The sequence below is a fragment of the Cyprinodon tularosa genome, unplaced genomic scaffold, assembly GCF_016077235.1.
Source record: "Cyprinodon tularosa strain WSP-4 unplaced genomic scaffold, ASM1607723v1 ctg10, whole genome shotgun sequence".
NCBI classification, from domain to species: domain Eukaryota; kingdom Metazoa; phylum Chordata; class Actinopteri; order Cyprinodontiformes; family Cyprinodontidae; genus Cyprinodon; species Cyprinodon tularosa.
Window position 1 is genome coordinate 3,050,611 of NW_024037782.1, and position 18,871 is coordinate 3,069,481.

The following is an 18,871-nucleotide window of genomic DNA, read 5'->3' on the forward strand; positions in this document are numbered from 1 at the left end:
AGTGAATTATAAGCAGCCTATCCTTTGCTCTTTACTAAGGACCATTCTGTTGATTTGCAATGTGTCTGTTTGCACAAGGCCAGACATAAATCAGTTGGTAATTTAGGTTTAACTTAGTAAAGACAGAGAGTAGTGGATATTGAGCAGAATAACGCTTTCACACTCCTCAAGTGTCTCCCCTTTTCATTGACTGGCGATTCAAAGCGGAGCTGGCTGCATTAAATAGACAAAAGCAAACTTCATCTTAAGAAGAGGAGGTGGCGTTTCTGGCATAAAAACTCTTTAAAGGGAGATCCGTACTTTTCTCAATAGTGTAGAGGGCAGGCTGGCAGGCAACAAAACTATGAAAGACTTGCCTTAACGCAGATGCAGATGCACACACACACACTTATGATTGTCTTCTTTTGGCACAGACTGTTGTTTAGCCTTTATGTGCCAAAGCAATTAGTTATGTTAATTGTAGGGTCCATTGCCGGTGAATGCAAGTTGAATGGGGCCGGTCTGCACTGGAGGATTGGCCAGAATCCATGTGGAGAGTGGGAGGTGGGGCTCAGAGGGAGGCAGTTTGTGACGTAGCTTGAGCACTCGACCCATGAAAGAGAGAAGAGAACAGCATGTGGGAAAACTGAGGAGGAGCCTGAGCTGAAAGGCAGAGAGTGAGAGAGTAGGAAGCTCAGAGCTTGAGTGAGCCAGCTGAGAGAGGAGGCATATTCAGGGACTCCATCAGAGAGAGTGACTTTGGTCCAGCAGACTGAGTAACAGAGATAGACAGTGATAGAACGCTTCACATTAGACCTATGAAAACCCCAAGGAGAAGAGGGAAGTAGGCAATATTATTTGAATTTGTTAAGTGCTGTCTTCTGGGCTGCTCAGCTATCCATCTCCATCTGGGTGCCATCTGTGTCTCTGGCTTTGGCCTTCGCTGCGCTGGAGCTCACATATGTGGGAATGCAAACACATGCCTGACATATGAAGGCGTGGAGTCACAAAGGAGGACAAAAAGCAGAGGACCAGAAAGCAAAACTGTGTCACTGCAGTTGACTTTCTTCAAGAACTGAAGAGCGGACTCTACTAGAGTGGAGGTAGGAGCAAATATTGAAGATTACTTTGGTGTTGCTAAAAGGTGTATTTGTAATGTCAGTATATGTCTCAGCAGGATCAGTGAGAGTGTACTCTCTGGCAAACAGTTCACTTTGTGTGCATGTGTGTGTGTCTGTGTGTTTAGTCCTAATTCCTAAAGCTGCTCTGTACTGTACAGATGGTACATCATCCTCTCCTCTTTATCTCTTCATCCTTGTCGACTCAGGTATGAGGGAGGCTTTCTGAAATTGTGCACAGCTTTTCCTTCCATATGGTCCATATTAATAACCATGTAATAAAATTCCTTTTTTTTTTTTGTAGTTCAGGCTAATTTGTTACACTGAACTTGATTGTAAATTAGGAGGAACAGTACGACATTTTCACTATTTTATCTGGAAAGATTTCAAGAAAACTATTCAAATTCTTAGAGGGACAAACAGCGGCATTTTCATGCATTCGTGAAGAAAAATATTCCCTGTTTTGTTTCTTTCTTTTATATCCTTGATTTTATTTTCATTTAAAAACATTTAATGTAATCTAAATCTGTGATCAGCCTATTCTTTAGCTCTCATCTACCCAGAAAGCAATTAATTTTTCCACTTGGCAAGCAAAGCAGAAGAAAGTATAAAAAAGACATGTGCATCTGTTGTATGGTAAACCGGACATATGGGAAGAGGAGGGATACTGCATGAGAGTCTGTATAACTTTCATGCTGTGTCTAAAGATGGAGGCTTGATATAAGTGTGTTTTAGGAGAAAGAAGGAGTGTTACACCCCTGTTTTCTCAGCGTTGCCTAGGTACAGGTTTCTGCAAAATAAGTCATGTTGCTGTTTTCTGAGTGTGGTCTGACATGGATGTTGTGAAGAAGAAACAGGGAGAGAAAAGAAAGGAGACCTGGCCAGTGTCACTTAAGGCTTGGCCAGGCCATCAGGGAGATAGGAGCGACTAACTGTCGACTGCACAGCCTCAGAGCAGAAACCCCTGTCTGGTTTTCTGGACTTCATCATAATCTTGACAACAGTCTCTGTGCTGCATCTAGGTAAGTCACATGTGGGTTTGTAAAGAGACCATTCCAGTTAGTTTGTTGTTTTGTTTTTTTAATTCAGAAACATTATTGTACCTAACATAACTTAATGCAGGCTGCTGTAGCTTGTGTTTTTGATTTGCATTGCTTTGAAGTTTCTTATCTAACCCATGATAAGCACATGTTTTTGTTAAAGTGTGAGTGTTTCTCCATGTGTGAACCAGGTGTACTGCAGACATTGTGTCTGCTGAGACTGCAAGGTTACTTGTCATATAACTTTCTTCACCTTTTTTCTGGTATGTTTTATCTTTTTGACCTGTTCCCCAGTTGTGGGATTCTCCGCTAAATTTGACGGAATAAAGTGGGAATAAGAACACAATGGCCTCTGCCCGGTTGCTCTAAAGAATTCATCATATAGCCCCAGTCTGTTTCATCATGTACTCACACAGAACACAGCAGCTGCTTGTAGAGTTTGCTGCAGGAAGTGCTCTATTAGTTCCATTGGCAAGGGCGGTGATATCTTGCCCCAGGGCTCAGTGAGCGGTTGTGTATTTTAAAGTTTATCCAGGGTTAAAGTCTGTATTCTTTTCATAGACTTCTCACATAGAGGTGATTTAAAAGATAGTTTTATCAGCTGTCAACCTTTTTGAAAAAAATGTGTGTTGGTTAGTATGCAGAAATGCATCTCAGACAGTCAGCCCTCCATCTGATGGTGCAGCCTCTTTAAATATCTTTTTCACTTTCCTTTCAATATCCTTTATTCGCTGGTTTTGTATGGTTTAAAAAGCTTAAAAGGCTCTAAAATCACTTTTTAACAAGAGCTGTGACAGGCTTTAGATTATTCCTATATTGATCAAATCAGTCAAGAATCAGGTTAAAACTAATATAATGGGATTTTGGCAGGTACAGCTCTGTTTCTCTTTTAATCTATTGGCTACACTCTATGAATTACTACATTGCTATGAACAGAATATTGTAATAGAGTTTTATTCTTGAAGGGTGTATAAAATTATTAGCAATAGGATACTGTTTTGGGGGAACACAACTTCAATAATACAAAGTTCCATGCTTGGAACAACAAAATAAAAAAAAAAAAAAAAACTGTACTTTGGCAGAGAAGATATTGTGTTGTCTTTTTTAATGAATTGCTACCATGAATAGAGTTAAATATTCTCCAATGTTCTTTCTACCCATGTCATCATGAGGAAGCCTGGACATGAAAAGATTAAATTTCATTGACTGCCTTCTGTGAATTGGGACAGCATTAAAAAATAAAACGTATGTGTTCCCTAAAATTCTGTGTTCTCTTGCTTTAGTGCTTTGCTTCTATGGATGTGTTTTTGTGACATAAACAAAGAAATTGCATGCAACCTCCAACATTATGAAGCATTTGCACCTAAACTCATATACAACACAAACAGACTCATCCTCCACTGTTTTCGGCGTCTTTTTCTTCGCATTGTTCTAAGCACAGCTGGCCTCTTTGTTTTACTTATCTGTCTCTCTGAGAGGCTGTTGAGCTCTGCTCTTCCATGCAGCTGGGCTCTGAGCCTTCCCACAGCTTTGTTGATGTACTCTCCGAACCAACTGTGCTATTTTGCCTGGCTTTAATTCATTGCATCACCAAAGCTATAGAGTGTTGAATCAGGATTGTTTCTCTGTTTAAGTCCAGTTATGTAGATTTGCTTTTTAGAACATTCTTCCTGCACAAATGAAAATTTGAAAAGTCTCCAATATGGTACGTCGTGATCACATCTGCTTGGACCTTTGCCAAGTTAGTCAACTTGGCTCCTAAACCCTGTCACACCTGGTTTAGTACAGGATAGCTCCATCTTTAGCTCTGTTTCCTCTGCACTTAGTTTTATTGATTTTGTTGCAGACTTAAACAGTGCGCTTATGTATTACTATGGCCTTAGAGAAAAAGCTGCAGTGTAGAATTATTGTCTGGGTTTATAGGATAAAGGTAACACTTACCCCCAATCATCTAGAGACATGAATACGTATATCAGCTTATTAAATATATGTTTATTTTTTTATGCATCTCAAATGTGCAGAAGAGAAGGGTCAGTAAGGCAAACCTTTTTTTGTCAGGCCTAAATGTTTCAGCTTATTGTTTTCTTTTCACTTCTTCATTAGAACAAAAGATAATTCACTAATCAGGTGCTAACCAGTCATAGACAACAAATGCTGTCCAGATGGAGGGATGATCTACTGTAATAGGTCTGAGAGCTTTGTTGTTTGCATTGGTGATCAGTGTGTGTACATGTCTCAGACTGGCATTAGACAGGGCGTATTAGTCTATATCATTTGATGAATAACCCAACTACTGTTAAATTTAGTCTATTTTCAGCTTTTTTATTCTTTTTAGTTTCACTCGTATTTGACATATTAATCATGGAAACTGGATCTTTTATTTTTTTTTATCAATTAAACAATGTCTTTAATGAGAGAAATGTTCTAACATAAAAAAATTAAGATAAACTTGCTAAAAAATGTTGCTCTGTTGGTCTCTCCATTCATTAAAATGTTAATAGAATGATACAAATTGAGGTGATTTTGATCGTTCCAATGTTAAATATTATAAGTAAAGTTATTCATGTTTTTTGTTTATTATTTTTATTATTATTTTTGTTTGTTTGAAGTTTTAAAGCTTTATAGTTAAAATGGACCCACTAATAATATGGCTCTTAAACCCAATACAATATTTTGTGGTATGTTTCATCTGAAACTTAATTTAAAAGTTATTGTACTGAAGCATATTTTTGAGTAAGATATTTCCATAATTTCTTAAGAAAAGTAATTTTCTGTGTTATAAAATATTAAATGTTTAGTCTATGTGTTGCAAATGAAAGTTAGCAAAGTACAGATTTAGTGTGGTGGAACCTCCAGATCCCATCCTGTCATTCCAGAACCAGCTACATGACTTCACATCCACGTGGACACTGTGCATCCAACATCTGCCAAACCTCCTACTCCCTCCAGCATCACTTCACCAAACCTCTTTTTATTGCTCATTCTCCGTTTTATGGACAGCGTCTGTCTGCCTTGCCGTTCCCTCTTTCGTTTTCTTTTTCAGTTTGCCACTAAGTACATTTCCATCCATCGGTCTTTTTCTTTTACCCTATGTGGCATGCTGGATTACAGCAATGTTTTTGTAATTATCTCACTGAGGAAAGAGGTTATGCAAGGGCTTCTCCCACCATTACTCTGTCAAAGGACTTGGGAGGAATTTATTTCAGGGATATTTCTTTTTCAAATACACATATGCCAGCTTCAGGTTTTGGAGGGGTTTTTACCTCTGTTTATTATCTTCCAGAATTGCCCATCCTTCCCCTTTCTGTCACTGTATACATCTTTTTTTTTTTTACTTTCCTCTCACTGGTAACCTTGCCACCTCCCCATAGCTTGCCTTCCTCCCAGTGTTGACATTGGGTTTTATCCAAATATGTAGTCTACAGGCCTGGAAGGTGGTAATGAGAGCCAAGAAAAACAGCCTGGCTCTGAGTCTGACAGCCAGGCTTGTCTTCCTGATGAAACCAAATGAAAACAGTATTTTTTCTCCCTGTTATTCCCTCCCATCCTCCATATTTACCTCACAGTTCATATCCTCCCTTCACTAGCTCTGGCGCCTTTAAATTGACTAATTTCTCCATCGCCGTCAGAGCTTGGCTTAAACACTCTTAAGGTCATCAAAGGTTTTGGTATGATAGCGCAGTAACATTTTTTTAATTTTCATGAAATTACACATACATATTTTGGAACGTAATTGAAGAGAAATGTAAAGTAAATAACTGTGAAAAGGAAAATGTGTCTATCTCTATAGAGTGACATTTAAATCATTCTATAAAGTGAGTTTTGCTGAACTCTAAATAGCTGAAAAGCCTTGCAGTCCCTGGGGAGAAGAAGCTTGAACTCAGTAAAGTAACTAAGGACACATTTTTTTTAAAGATGTTTTAACATGCAGGCACTTAACCTGTTATTTATCTCCTAGGTTCCAACAATTGACATTTGCTAGATCATGCATGCACTGTTGAATTATTTTAAATGGATGTGATTGTGTTGCCCCATCTTTGTGCTGTGGGTGTGTGTGTGTGTGTATGGGTGAAGGTCAGGAGGGAGAGTAGGATAGAGGAACAGATGTGCGCTGTATTGTGACTGTGTGCGCGGACGGACGGAGACCAGGTGCAGCCTTTAAGTCCACTCGCTCGCATTCAGCTGCCTCGTGCCACCCAACACCCTAACAACCCCCCACCCCGCCGCCTTTTTCGCTTTTCTCCGTTGACGGCAAGGAAGAGATTTGTATTTATGTGCGGATGGGTTGGCTGGGGCTGCCTTGGCCTGAAGGAGAAGGCTCTAGCCGCCCCTTATGCCTCCCCCCTCCCTCACAGGTGACTGTTGGAGGTCCCAGCTGGCTTGCTCTTGGCCGATTAGATCCATATGGTACAGGAGGAGGAAAGAAAGCCTGGTTAATGTTCAAATCAATTGGCATTATCTGTGCTTTTAGTTGATTTTTTTTTTCTTTTGCATCACAGTTAGTGCCTGGTCCAAGGGTTGTCAACAGGTGAAAATACACTTTTCTAACATAAACAGGTTACACATACATTGAAAACCATATTCATTTGTTATTTTGCATGTAGCATAGAGTAAATTCATTATTCTAAGCAAATAAATTGTGGGTTTTAGATAATATAGAGAAGCCATTTTGGGTTTTCTTGTCCGGTTTTAAGATGACATTGAAATTTAAGTTGCTTTTTATCATTTGAGAAGCAAATAAATTAGTGAGCGATGTCACACTGTTCCCCTTTGGGGCAAAGATCGGCTAGTAATAGTCCTACAAACTTATTTTAATAACTGAGGAGATTGGGCTTTCCCAGCACTCTCCTGTAAATCCTTATGTACTTGCTTTCCTATTTTAAGCTTAACATTTGGTGATTACACCTTTCTTATTTTCTAAAGTAAGAAAACTTGGATTTTTGGTGACTTTTACAGAAAAGCTTAAGTGTCATATTTTGCAAACTAAAAGTGTACCACCCACTCTTAATAAGACTTAACCCCCCACTTGGTATATCTATAAAGTAGCAGACTGCAGATGAACTATAGGTTTCAGAAAGCCTAAGCCAACTAATATCAGTTTTGAGTTGGCCTAATTTTACTCTGTAAAGAGCAGAAGCATTTTCTTTTACTCAAATCTGTATTTAACAACTTGAAAAGGAAATATATATGTATACATATATAATGTATATTCTTTTCACATGATGAAACAATGTTTTACAAGCCTCTATCCAGTTCGCAGTGTTAATATACACAAGATACATGTTACTATAGTTCAGCATATATATATATATATATATATATATATATATATATATATATATATATATATATATATATATATATATATATATATATATATATATATATATATATACACACAACACACATACATATACATACATGATGCTTCCATATGTAAATTGTATGCAAATATTGGAACAACAATGGTTGTCACCTCTGTTTGGTTAGTTTTAGATCTAGTGTATAAGAAAGTGAAACATGTCCATCACTGTTAAAAACCATCCTGCTCTAATCTCAATGTAAAAGTTAGTTCCTCCATTTTTCGGAATGTCTCGAAATGTCCTTAATATAATACAAAGTTAGATGCTTTTAACATTGCCTCAATTAGTCATAGACTTTGGTTTTTCTAAAAACAAGTTCATATCTAAACACATTCCAAGCCAGTACAAAATGTAAAAATTGATTGATTGATCTTTTCATTGATCTCACAGTGTAGAAATGTACTTGTTACTGTACATCAGCTCAAATAGTCAAAGAAGAAGAACGTTCCAAAGGAAGAAACTTTTGCATGGATATATACATTATATACAGTGCATAAAAATATAACAGCTTTAAAAAAAATTTTTTTATAGTGGAATAATTATACATGGTGAACAAAAACCTATATAAAAAGCAATAAAAGTAATTAAAGGCAGTATCACAAACTCTTAATATAATTTTATCTGATTTTTTATTCGTATTTTGTTCCCTATGCAGAAACAGTAACCGAGTACAGGCGTAAAATGCAATCTTCCCCCAGTCGTATAAGAGTCATATAAGACGAAATGGTTATGTCTTATGCATTTTAGCATTTACTTGGAGTTGAAACTCTAGAGAATATGACAATTCATTAAAGTAGATTCTTAAACACAGCTTAATGGCTTTCTTCCATGAAAGTCATATGATTTCTTTATTTATCTTCACATCACTACCTATTCAAACCCCCCCAAAAAAGAAAATCCCTGCAGCATAATTTTTTTTGATGATGTAATCACAGGTTTTATATGTAGTTCAACCCCATTTATTTTTATATTGTACTATATTGTATAGTTCCACCTCTTAGTTAGAGATGCATTTGTACTGTTAATTTTTGCTGAATGTCAACACCTTGATGTCTAAAATAAGTTTTAGACCTGCAATAAACCTTAACATTTAAACAAAAATTTCCTACATTTAGTAAAAATATTCCCTGCTCAAAAATGTAAATCTTAAGTATTTTAGATTGAAAAAACAACTCTTTAGCTAAAGAACTGTAATGCATTAGTAGTTGTTTTGCTTCCTTACTTTATCTGCTGAAGAGCTTTTCCAGTTGAGTGTCTAGATTAATGTTTTTTTTTTCAGTTAGCCAAATTACTGAAGTAAAAATCCGTAATATTTCAGTTCAACTGCTGATACAAAATATACTCAGCTGATTTTAGAGTAATGCTACAACAATTTTAAAGTTGATCTTTGTTACAACTGCAGTATGTGTTTGTGGATATTGAACTGGATCCACAAAGTATCCTTCCAATCCACATCCTCTGATTTATTTATACTATTCTCAGTGATAAACTACCGGTAACCATGCATGTGTTGTATATTCTCTCACCTCATCTATATGACAGTACAGAGATAGCAGAGTGCACGGCAGGCCAACGCTTCACAGCTGCCCGCTTTCTAGAGTTTAGAGTTAAACCAAGAGCAAGCACATGTGTTTAATCAGTATATAACGCATGATTTATGTTTACCCACATATTCAAATTATGCACCATCTCATGTGGTGTAAGATACGTTAGAGATTTTGCTGCCTTTTCTTCTTTTTTTTTCTTGATTTCAGCACATCATTGCTTCCATATAATGTGGTTCAGCAGCAGTAATTGCTTTCTCTTCTCAATTGTATCCTCATTTTGAGTCATCACCTGCGGAAGCAGAGGCAATTAACGCTGGCTGAATATTTTAATGCAAACGAGCGTCACCTGAAGCTCAGCAAACATGGAACACCTGGCTAGCAACAACCATCACCAAAGATGTATTCTTGCTTTTCCATCCCTCCAATAACAGCTGCTGTTGCGCAGATCTGCTCATTAGTTCAGATGGAGGTGCATGAACAGACATTTGTGTGTGCACATACACACACACACACACATTTCAGTGTGCCACTCTGCAGCACTTCTCAGCAGGTGAAAGAAATCTGGCCCAATCAGCAGCACCCTCAACTCAGGTAATAAGGAATCCACAAACAGCTTTACTGGTTTTGCAACAGAGCTGAGGAAGGCAAACACAGCCTCCAAAGCAGCATTTCATGGGAAAGGACTTAAAAGGACTACCGGTAAGCCATTAACTGGGCTCAATTGATTGCAATTTAACTGTAGTTTCAGGTTAGTTATTTCATTTAATTAAATGCAGAATTTATTGAAGTAAAAGTTTGCAATGCTAGTTTTACGGTTTGGTTCCACTAAATGTAACTTAAGAATTCTAATGTTAAAACTTATGTCCTAAGAAAAAGAAAAAAAATGTAATTCTAAAATGTTTGGTTTTGTTTGGTTCCAATTCAACCAGATATGGAAATTAATAATTTAACACTTGAATTTATGGTTAAAATCATAAAAGAAATGTATGTTTAAGGTTAAAAATGGAAATAGTCATTAAGATAATTATTAACTTTGAACCAAATGTCTAAAATGTATGTTAAAGTATTTTGTATATGTTTTGTAGGTTTTTCACCTGCTCTGTTCTGTTTATTGGTTCTCACTCATTGGTGAAAATAAAAAGACTGAGTGAATTCCTGATGTCTTCAAGTCCTCCTTTTCAAGTGTAGGAAGCCATGAAATTATAAGACACTTAACAGTGAAAAACCGCTCCAACCAGAGGAGATTCCATTCTGCAACCAGAGACTGAAATCTGCTGTCTTCCAAAGGAGGAAAATGGCTGAATTAAAATCCCTTGATGACCTCAAAGCAGAGAGGACAATAGTTAAAAGACTTTTCTCCCGTTTTGCAAACAACATTATGAGGACCTACATGGAGATGTCTAAAGAGGAATTGGAGGAGAACTACAAGAAGCTTACACTAGAGAGCTCCAAAGTTATGGAGGCAAATGAGGATGTGGAGGCTGCCTATATGGCTGAGTGCAAAGCAACTGCAGCTGAGGAGCTGAGTAATCTTCAGAAAGCTGACATAGAGAAGACGGAGAAAGAATGTGAACAAAAGCTTAAAGAAGCTAAACTCCTTATCCGAGAGACAATGTGGGCCACATATGGAGAGAAGGAACTGTCCCTGGCTCTACAAGTTGCAGAGAATGAGTGTAAGAATGTTTCATCCATCGGGCCAGACACAACTCTGGAGGCATACGAGTTTATGCTCACCCATTTGGAGAAATTGATCCAGAAAGCAAAGGAAGCAAACCAAAATTGGAACCGTTGGGCCCCACCTGCCGAGGAAAAGGATTTTAATTATCGTGTAAGGGAGCTAGAGGTGTGCCTCCCTAGGCTGATATCCCAAAAGGCTGTCCTCATTGAAGCAGCAAGTAAGAAGGACACAAGAGAGGAAAAAGCCTTAGTCTACAGTCTACCTCCAGCAGCTGCAATAAAACTGAAAGCCACAGCTTTACCAAAGTTTTGTGGAAATAAACGAGACTATTACAGATGGAGAAAAGAATGGGAGGCTCTCCAGAAGCAAGGTGAACCATCTGGCTCGAAAGAAGTAAAGAAGTTTCAATTGCTTGATAGTATTGATGAGAAAGTGGCTAAGGATTTACGCCTGTCATCATACAATTCATCAGATGAGATCTTCAGAGTTCTGGACAATCGTTTTGGGAACAAAGCTACCATTGCTCTAGAGATTATTGAAGAATTACAAGCAATTCCACCAGTGAGAAATGGTCAACCTAGACGAATAATAGAACTCATCCAAACTTTGGAGAAGGCTCTTAGTGACTTAAATGAGCTAGGAAATGTAGATGCCATAAAGAATCCACTGGTGACTAAATCCATAGAAAGTAAGCTTCCAGAAACTTTAAAGAAAGACTGGCTAACCTATAATGCAACTGAGAAAGACAACACTAGTCACCAGAATTACTTTGACAAGCTTATGGTGTTCCTTAGATCACAAGAATCCATATATGAACAACTAGATCAACTGAAAGATCTCGTTGAACCAATCAGAGAGAAATCCAAGTTCTTAAAATGTGCCAGAACCAAGACAACCAAGCACAGCAGTGACATATCAGGCTGCATTGTTTGTGGTAATCCAAAGCACAGGAAGAAACTGTATTTCTGCTGAACCTTTAGAATCAATCTAAAGCCATCAGAGAAGAGGGATATAGTACAGCAGCTCGGTGCCTGCAAGAGATGCCTTGAAATCCATAATGGTGATTACTGTAAGAAAACTGACTACCTGTGCAAGAACCCAGAGTGTAAAGACAAAAACCACTTGCTTCTTTGTTTACTCGCTAGACCACAGTCCCAAAGAACACCTAGATCTGGTTCAGAGAAAGCAGAGGGCAAAAGACATACTGAAGCCCAAGAAGAGTTTCTTTCAAAACTCCCACCTGAGCTGGCTAAGCAATGTAAGGATGCCTTCTGCAATGTTGTGTCAAGGGTGCACAACTCCACTGTTACTAAGACAGGCCTTCTAGAGGAGAATGGCTTAAATGAGTATCCAGTTATCCTGATGATTCTTAATGTCACAGCCAATGATGGACAAAGAATTGGAACCCTCATTGACCTGGCATCAGATACGAACTACATTACTCATAAAGCTGCAAGTAAGTTGAAATTAGAAGTGAAAGATGTAACCTTGTGGTCCATGGGGTTGGGGGGATGCGGGTGTCTTTTGAAACGAAGCGCTATCCCAAAGATACGTGTAAATACACCAAAAGGGACCCTCAAATCACATCAATGATCTGCTATGGGCTTGAAAAATTGCAAATTTCATAGACTTTTCCTGCCACAAATTTTCAGAGTATTTTTCCAGATGTCTCTTGAAAGCCCTTTACAAGACCTAAAGAGATACAGCTCCCTGATTAGCCAAAAAAAGGTCAACTTGTACCTCAGAAAGTTTCGTTCTGTGGGGGACCTATTTTTAGGGGGACCACTTGGCAAGACGATTGAGGCACACATCCGGACCTATTTGAAAAAGTTACCTTAATTGCCCAAAACATCAGAAACACATTTTGCAAGATCAATAGGACTGCAGCAGTTAAGTACAGTGAAACCCCCCGCCTTCAATCTTCAGTTTCCTGTCAGTCTCCCAGTCACCCTTTTTCACCAATCCAATGCAGCCACTACCCAGCAAAGATTTTCTGAAGGGGTGGGAATGGGTAAGCATGGGAGCACCCTGGGGTGCCAAAATGTGGAGGATGTCGCTGGGGGAATTGCCAACCCGGAGGGAAGGAAATGTTTTTGGCTGAGGAGAAAGAGAGGGAAAAAGGTGAAAAGGCTTAACATTGTGAATGGGACCACCCCACTCCTGAACCACACGGCATGCCAAAATCCATGGAGAAGATTTGGCTTCTCTCCCCAACAATAGAAAGCAGTAGAAGCACCCCCTCAGGAGGGAAAAAAAAAAACAGTTGGCAAAAGGACCAGAGTGGAGATTGGCCATGTTTAACAAGTTCAAAAATGGTTGATCGAAGCTGCAGTGAAACTGTCCAAAGAAGTACGCAAAAGCTGGACTGGGCCAGGGGATATAAGTCATCTGATTGCCCTAAATCCACTTTCCCATATCTACCCCGGGTGAGGAGTGTGGAACAGCAGCCAAAGTACAGAGGTCTGTTTTTTGAATGACATTTGATTAAATCCTGATTTTTTAAAATCCGATCAGAATCCTCCTGAGGTTCCGGGGGTGTCTTTTGCTGCCCTTGGGACATCCAAAAAATCCCAAAAAATGTACAACTCTGTGGGGTTAAAGAGAAAGATTAATCTGCCGGGTTTTTCTGTGGCGGACAGAGAGGATGCTGAAAAAGAGATTTTGCCATAAAAGAGTCAATATCGGAGAAAAACCGCTGGCTGTATAGCACAAGTTGCCATGGGGGGAACGCCGCCTCCCCCAATTCACACAATTAAAAAGAGGAAAACGGTGCGGGAAGAAGACGTCTACGTCGATGACATCTTGACATCTCAAAAAACCTTGTCACCTAAAACTCCTCCATCCAACATCGAGCAAACCTTAAAGCTGGGGGTTTTTTTTTAAAAAGCCCTGGGTCTACTCAGTCAAAGTGGGAGGAGGATCAAGAGAATTTAACAGGGAGGTAAAGCCCATGATCTTGCCTAACCGCTCACTGAAAAAGATCACTGGGCCCTCGTCGGGTTAACCCCGTTGGAGATACAAATTGATGTCATGGTTGCAGGAACTTTTCCAAAAAGGAAGAAAAAAAAAATACCATTGGTCAGGACCTGCTAAGAGAAAAATAAAGGGGAAAAACGCCAAAATCCTCTTACCAGGAGAAACTTTTAAGTCAAGCTCTGCTCTCTATGATCCACTTGGCCCCGTGCTCCTGTAAAGCAGAAAGGAGCTATTCTGGGTTCGAAGGGGGGTTTTTTTTTAAGAAACAAAGTAATGTATTGGCCCGAAGACTCAGGGATGCTGCACTGTCAAAAAAAATACGAGGGAATCCATAAAGCTGCAGAAGAATAGCTACCTGAGCCATCTCAGATCCAGATCCTTGACACCACCCAGAGCCACTTTCAGGTCCAATTTGGATACATTTCTGTGGCAGGACCAGCATATGGTGCTGTTTGTACCCACTTGGGAATGCACTGTGGTGCAGTGTGAGGTTTGGGGTTAGTCTAAAAGCTAAGCTGACTCCTCTCAACCGCAATGGGACCCCGTGAAAGCGGATAGCGGAGCGTCTTGCAGCCCGGTAAAAACCTATTTCCAGAAACATTTTCCGAAAAAAGTTAGAATGGTTCCCATCTCGTTTACAGTCAAAATGTCTTGTGTGCAATACAGCGAGAGAGTTATGGTATCAAACCTTCTTTGCAAAAAGGGTTGGAGAGATCCAAAACACCTAATGCCAAGACTGGTGGTGGATTCCAGGATCAGCAAATATTTCAGAATTACACCAGAGGGGCAGGTCCCGCTTACTTAAAAAAAGATCAAGGGCAGTTGGGGCCAAGTTTTTCCTTTAACCCTGAAATTGAGTGGGCCCAAAAAAATCTGAAATATGTTGCTGTGGGGCAAGAGACAAAGTTTAAAAATACAGAAGAAACATTTGTTGCGTACTTTTTTACCCGAAATCAACTGAAAAAAAAAAGAGTAAACTGTCATCTCTAGGAGGCCCCCTCAGTGCGTAGCCCAGCAAATAGTGGCGTAGCCCCTTTAGCGTTGAGAAAAATGATAGGGGGTAGTTGCAGGATTTTGGAGAGCAGCAAAAAAAAATTCCGCTTTTAAGGTCACAGATAAGAAAAGTGGGGGGCGGTCCCTTTCATTTTGGGGTCATTACATTGGGGGAAAGACAAGATGGTTTAGGACCAGCCCAGCAGCACAAGAAGGGGTTTCAATTTCCAACTACAACGACTGATAGATTGTCGTCTACAAAGAGAAACAAATGGGCTCTTGATGTGTGGCGGCAGAGTTCGACTTTAAAGGGGGACCACGAGGCATTCCCCGTTGCCCTTCCAAACTTGGATCTCCCCCCCTTCAGCCCCACAGCACCAGTGAAGGACATGAGAGTGGCAGGAACTTTGCTGGTATGCGGAAAAAAGCAGGGGGCATCAAGGACGAGTCAAAGCCAGAAAAAAGTTGTTTATGAGTGTGTACTGTGCAAAAAGATGAGAGCAAAAACCTGTCAGCAAATAATGGGGGATCTGCCTGAAGAAAGGTCTAATCCAAGTGCACCATTTCAGTTCATTTCTGTTGATTTGTTTGGCCCTTACCAAGTGAAAGATGACGTCAAGAAAAGAGTGAGCATGAAAGTTTGGGGTGTGTTGTTCTGCTGTATGTCAAGTAGAGCCATTCATGTTGAACTGGCAAACACGCTATCTACAGAGAGCTTCATACTTGCCTATCAGAGGTTTACGTCCATCAGAGGTCATCCCCAGAAGGTGTGGTCTGACCCAGGTACGAACTTTATTGGGGCAAAACCCATTCTGCAAGAAATGTATGCATACCTGAGGCAGCAAGACAAATTCTCACTTGAAGAGTATGCTGCAAAAAATGGGACTGACTGGACATGGAAAATTCTTCCAGCCGATTCACCACATCGCAACGGCGCAGCTGAAGCTGCTGTCAAGATCATTAAAAGAGCGTTACAAAGTCTTGGCAGAGTGGAAGGTCTTACCTTCAGTGAGTTTCTTACGACAGTTAAGCTAGCTGCCAATCTAGCCAATGAAAGACCTATTGATGCTAGAGTACAGAGTCATGAAGATCGAATCCAGTACATCACTCCAAACACCCTGTTGCTCGGTCGAGCTACACAAAGTGGAGATTTCAAGACATTTGACTATACCACTTATCCCTTTAAAAGGCTGCGAGAAATACAAACTCAAGTTGACTACTTTTGGAGGTCCTGGAGTCAACTTGCAGGTCCCAACTTGTTTGTCCGTGGCAAGTGGCATACTGCTGAAAGAAATGTTGCTATTGGCGATGTGGTCTGGCTCTGCGACCAAAACACGCTAAGAGGGCAATTCAAGATGGGCAGAGTTGTTGCTGTGAATCCTGATTGCAAGGGCATAGTCCGGGATGTTTATGTGAAAGTTTCTCCAAGTGGGTATAGTTCAGGAAATGCACCCAAACCTTCTGTGAAATGTTCTGGATTGGTGAAGGAGGTTCAGGGCACCATACTCCATCGGGACGTCCGGCGCCTTGTAGTGCTCATCCCAGCAGAAGACCAAGCAGAGGGAACCAGCTTACTTAAAAAATGCGATCTTCCCAGGTAAAACCTTGCAAGATCGAGTGGGAGGTGTTGCGCAGATCTGCTCATTAGTTCAGATGGAGGTGCATGAACAGAAATTTGTGTGTGCACATACACACACACACACACATTTCAGTGTGCCACTCTGCAGCACTTCTCAGCAGGTGAAAGAAATCTGGCCCAATCAGCAGCACCCTCAACTCAGGTAATAAGGAATCCACAAACAGCTTTACTGGTTTTGCAACAGAGCTGAGGAAGGCAAACACAGCCTCCAAAGCAGCATTTCATGGGAAAGGACTTAAAAGGACTACCGGTAAGCCATTAACTGGGCTCAATTGATTGCAATTTAACTGTAGTTTCAGGTTAGTTATTTCATTTAATTAAATGCAGAATTTATTGAAGTAAAAGTTTGCAATGCTAGTTTTACAGTTTGGTTCCACTAAATGTAACTTAAGAATTCTAATGTTAAAACTTATGTCCTAAGAAAAAGAAAAAAAATGTAATTCTAAAATGTTTGGTTTTGTTTGGTTCCAATTCAACCAGATATGGAAATTAATAATTTAACACTTGAATTTATGGTTAAAATCATAAAAGAAATGTATGTTTAAGGTTAAAAATGGAAATAGTCATTAAGATAATTATTAACTTTGAACCAAATGTCTAAAATGTATGTTAAAGTATTTTGTATGTGTTTTGTAGGTTTTTCACCTGCTCTGTTCTGTTTATTGGTTCTCACTCATTGGTGAAAATAAAAAGACTGAGTGAATTCCTGATGTCTTCAAGTCCTCCTTTTCAAGTGTAGGAAGCCATGAAATTATAAGACACTTAACAGCTGCTATAGAAAAGAAATACACAAGAAGTAGCCTTTAGGGTCTATAGCAGTTTAATTTATCTCCAAACAGACATAAGAGAGAAGAACAGCAATGACTGGTAGGAAAATTTAAAAGAAAACGTTTTGATGCAATAGCCACAAATCATTCTGTCTGTTTTATATGCTGTGAAACCACCTTAAAATATGTCCCATTTTTATTATGCTACTGTCCATGTGTGTTTAGGAGCTTTGTGTATCTTTCCTTTGTTCCATTAGAGCAAGGATGACAGGTGGCATTTAGACCAAACACCCCACATCCTCCTTTGAGCCAATGTTCACCTGAGTTAACATTAGACCACTTTATGCGCTCGGCACTTGTGTGTTTTGTGGCTGCGGCGACAGCTGCCTCCCCTCTGAAAGTCCTGCGTCCATATACGACAGACCTCAGGTGCTTGCAATCCAGATGAAGTCATCCAGCTATGTGTGCCATCTAATTGACAAGCAGAGGCAATTCTCTGTGGGCTGTCAGCAATACATGCACACACACCTGATGTCTCCTGTTTAGGCCATTACCTCTGGCACAGCTCACAACAGACTCTGCCATGTCTTAAGATTGTGTGAACACAGCTGCAACCTTGTTTCCCAGCTCCCTTCCAAAATAGGTCATGAAATAAGTTGTTTTACATGTTGATCTTTTTTGCCATCTATATTTATATAAGTCAAACGCAGTTACACTCTTCTAAGGATATTTAATTTTAATAGAATGGTAGAACTGTTTTTCCTTTTTTTACATAAAGAGCTTTTGAAAACATTGCAGTGCAAACTAAGAGAGCCAGAGTCTTTGCTCCTGGGTATGTTGTGTGTTGTATAAAATTGTTTACATGGTAACAATGTTGACACTAAGGCCATATGCCCCGTTGATTCTGTTATTGAGATGTCAGTCTAATTTCCTGGCCATACGGACAGAGTGTGCAGGGCTTTGGAATTGGTGTGTGTGCTTGCTTGCCTGCCGCAGGCTGCTTCCTGCGGTGTGCTGGCAGACCGTGTGTGTGGTGGGTATGGCAATCCAAATGTCTGCGTAGATCCCTCCATCCTGTCCCCTGTGTCGGTGAACAGGTGGAGCGATGGCAGGCAGGCCAGAGGGCTGAACTGAGAGAACAGGAATGATGGAGGGGGGAAAAAAGAGGTTGAAGAGGACTGGAAAACGAAAGATGAGCAATCAAAGCTGCATAATGAGTTGCAAGCTTGACAGATGAGTTGGTGGGGGAGTCAAACAGTTTGCAGATAGTACACAAAATCTAAACAAGACTAAGAATACTGTTTATATGAATATTTGTTCCAAATTTGTCATTTTGAATTTTCAGTAACCCTTGTAAGTCCTTTTTCAATGTTTTTATACAAAGGTTTATAATCATTAGATAGGCTTTCAGAGGCGGCTACTGACAGTTGAGCACTTTCCACCTCAACCTTCTATAAAGTGGGAAGCTATGGCTCAAGGCTATCAAGAGTTCATAGCTGTGAAAAAGATATAAAGAGTGCTATTCAAGCAGAAGCCCTAAAACCATGAAACCACTTTTTAAAAGCTGCTCTCTCCTGACCTGTGACCCATGAGACCCTACTTGTCTATTAATCGTCAATTCTTAAAGCAGTTAGAAAAGTCTGATCCAGTCAAAAAGGAGACAGGACCCGGGCTTCATGGATCTCGTCCAGACAAAGACAGCTTCTGATCCCACGTCCCCCACTAGACCACAACCACGCCCTCTGTTACACTCTCTCCAAACCCCTTATCT

The 18,871-nt window shown here is 39.8% G+C and overlaps 1 protein-coding gene across 1 annotated transcript in view; it reads left to right on the forward strand.

Annotated features, from left to right (window-relative positions):
* Nucleotides 1-630: 630 nt before the first annotated feature.
* The window catches only part of cbfa2t2 (CBFA2/RUNX1 partner transcriptional co-repressor 2), a 30,322-nt gene continuing 12,081 nt past the window's right edge, over nucleotides 631-18,871 (forward strand). The window contains exon 1 of the mRNA XM_038303207.1: nucleotides 631-1,082. The gene's annotated coding sequence lies outside the window, so the exon portion shown is untranslated. The remainder of the gene's footprint in view (nucleotides 1,083-18,871) is intronic.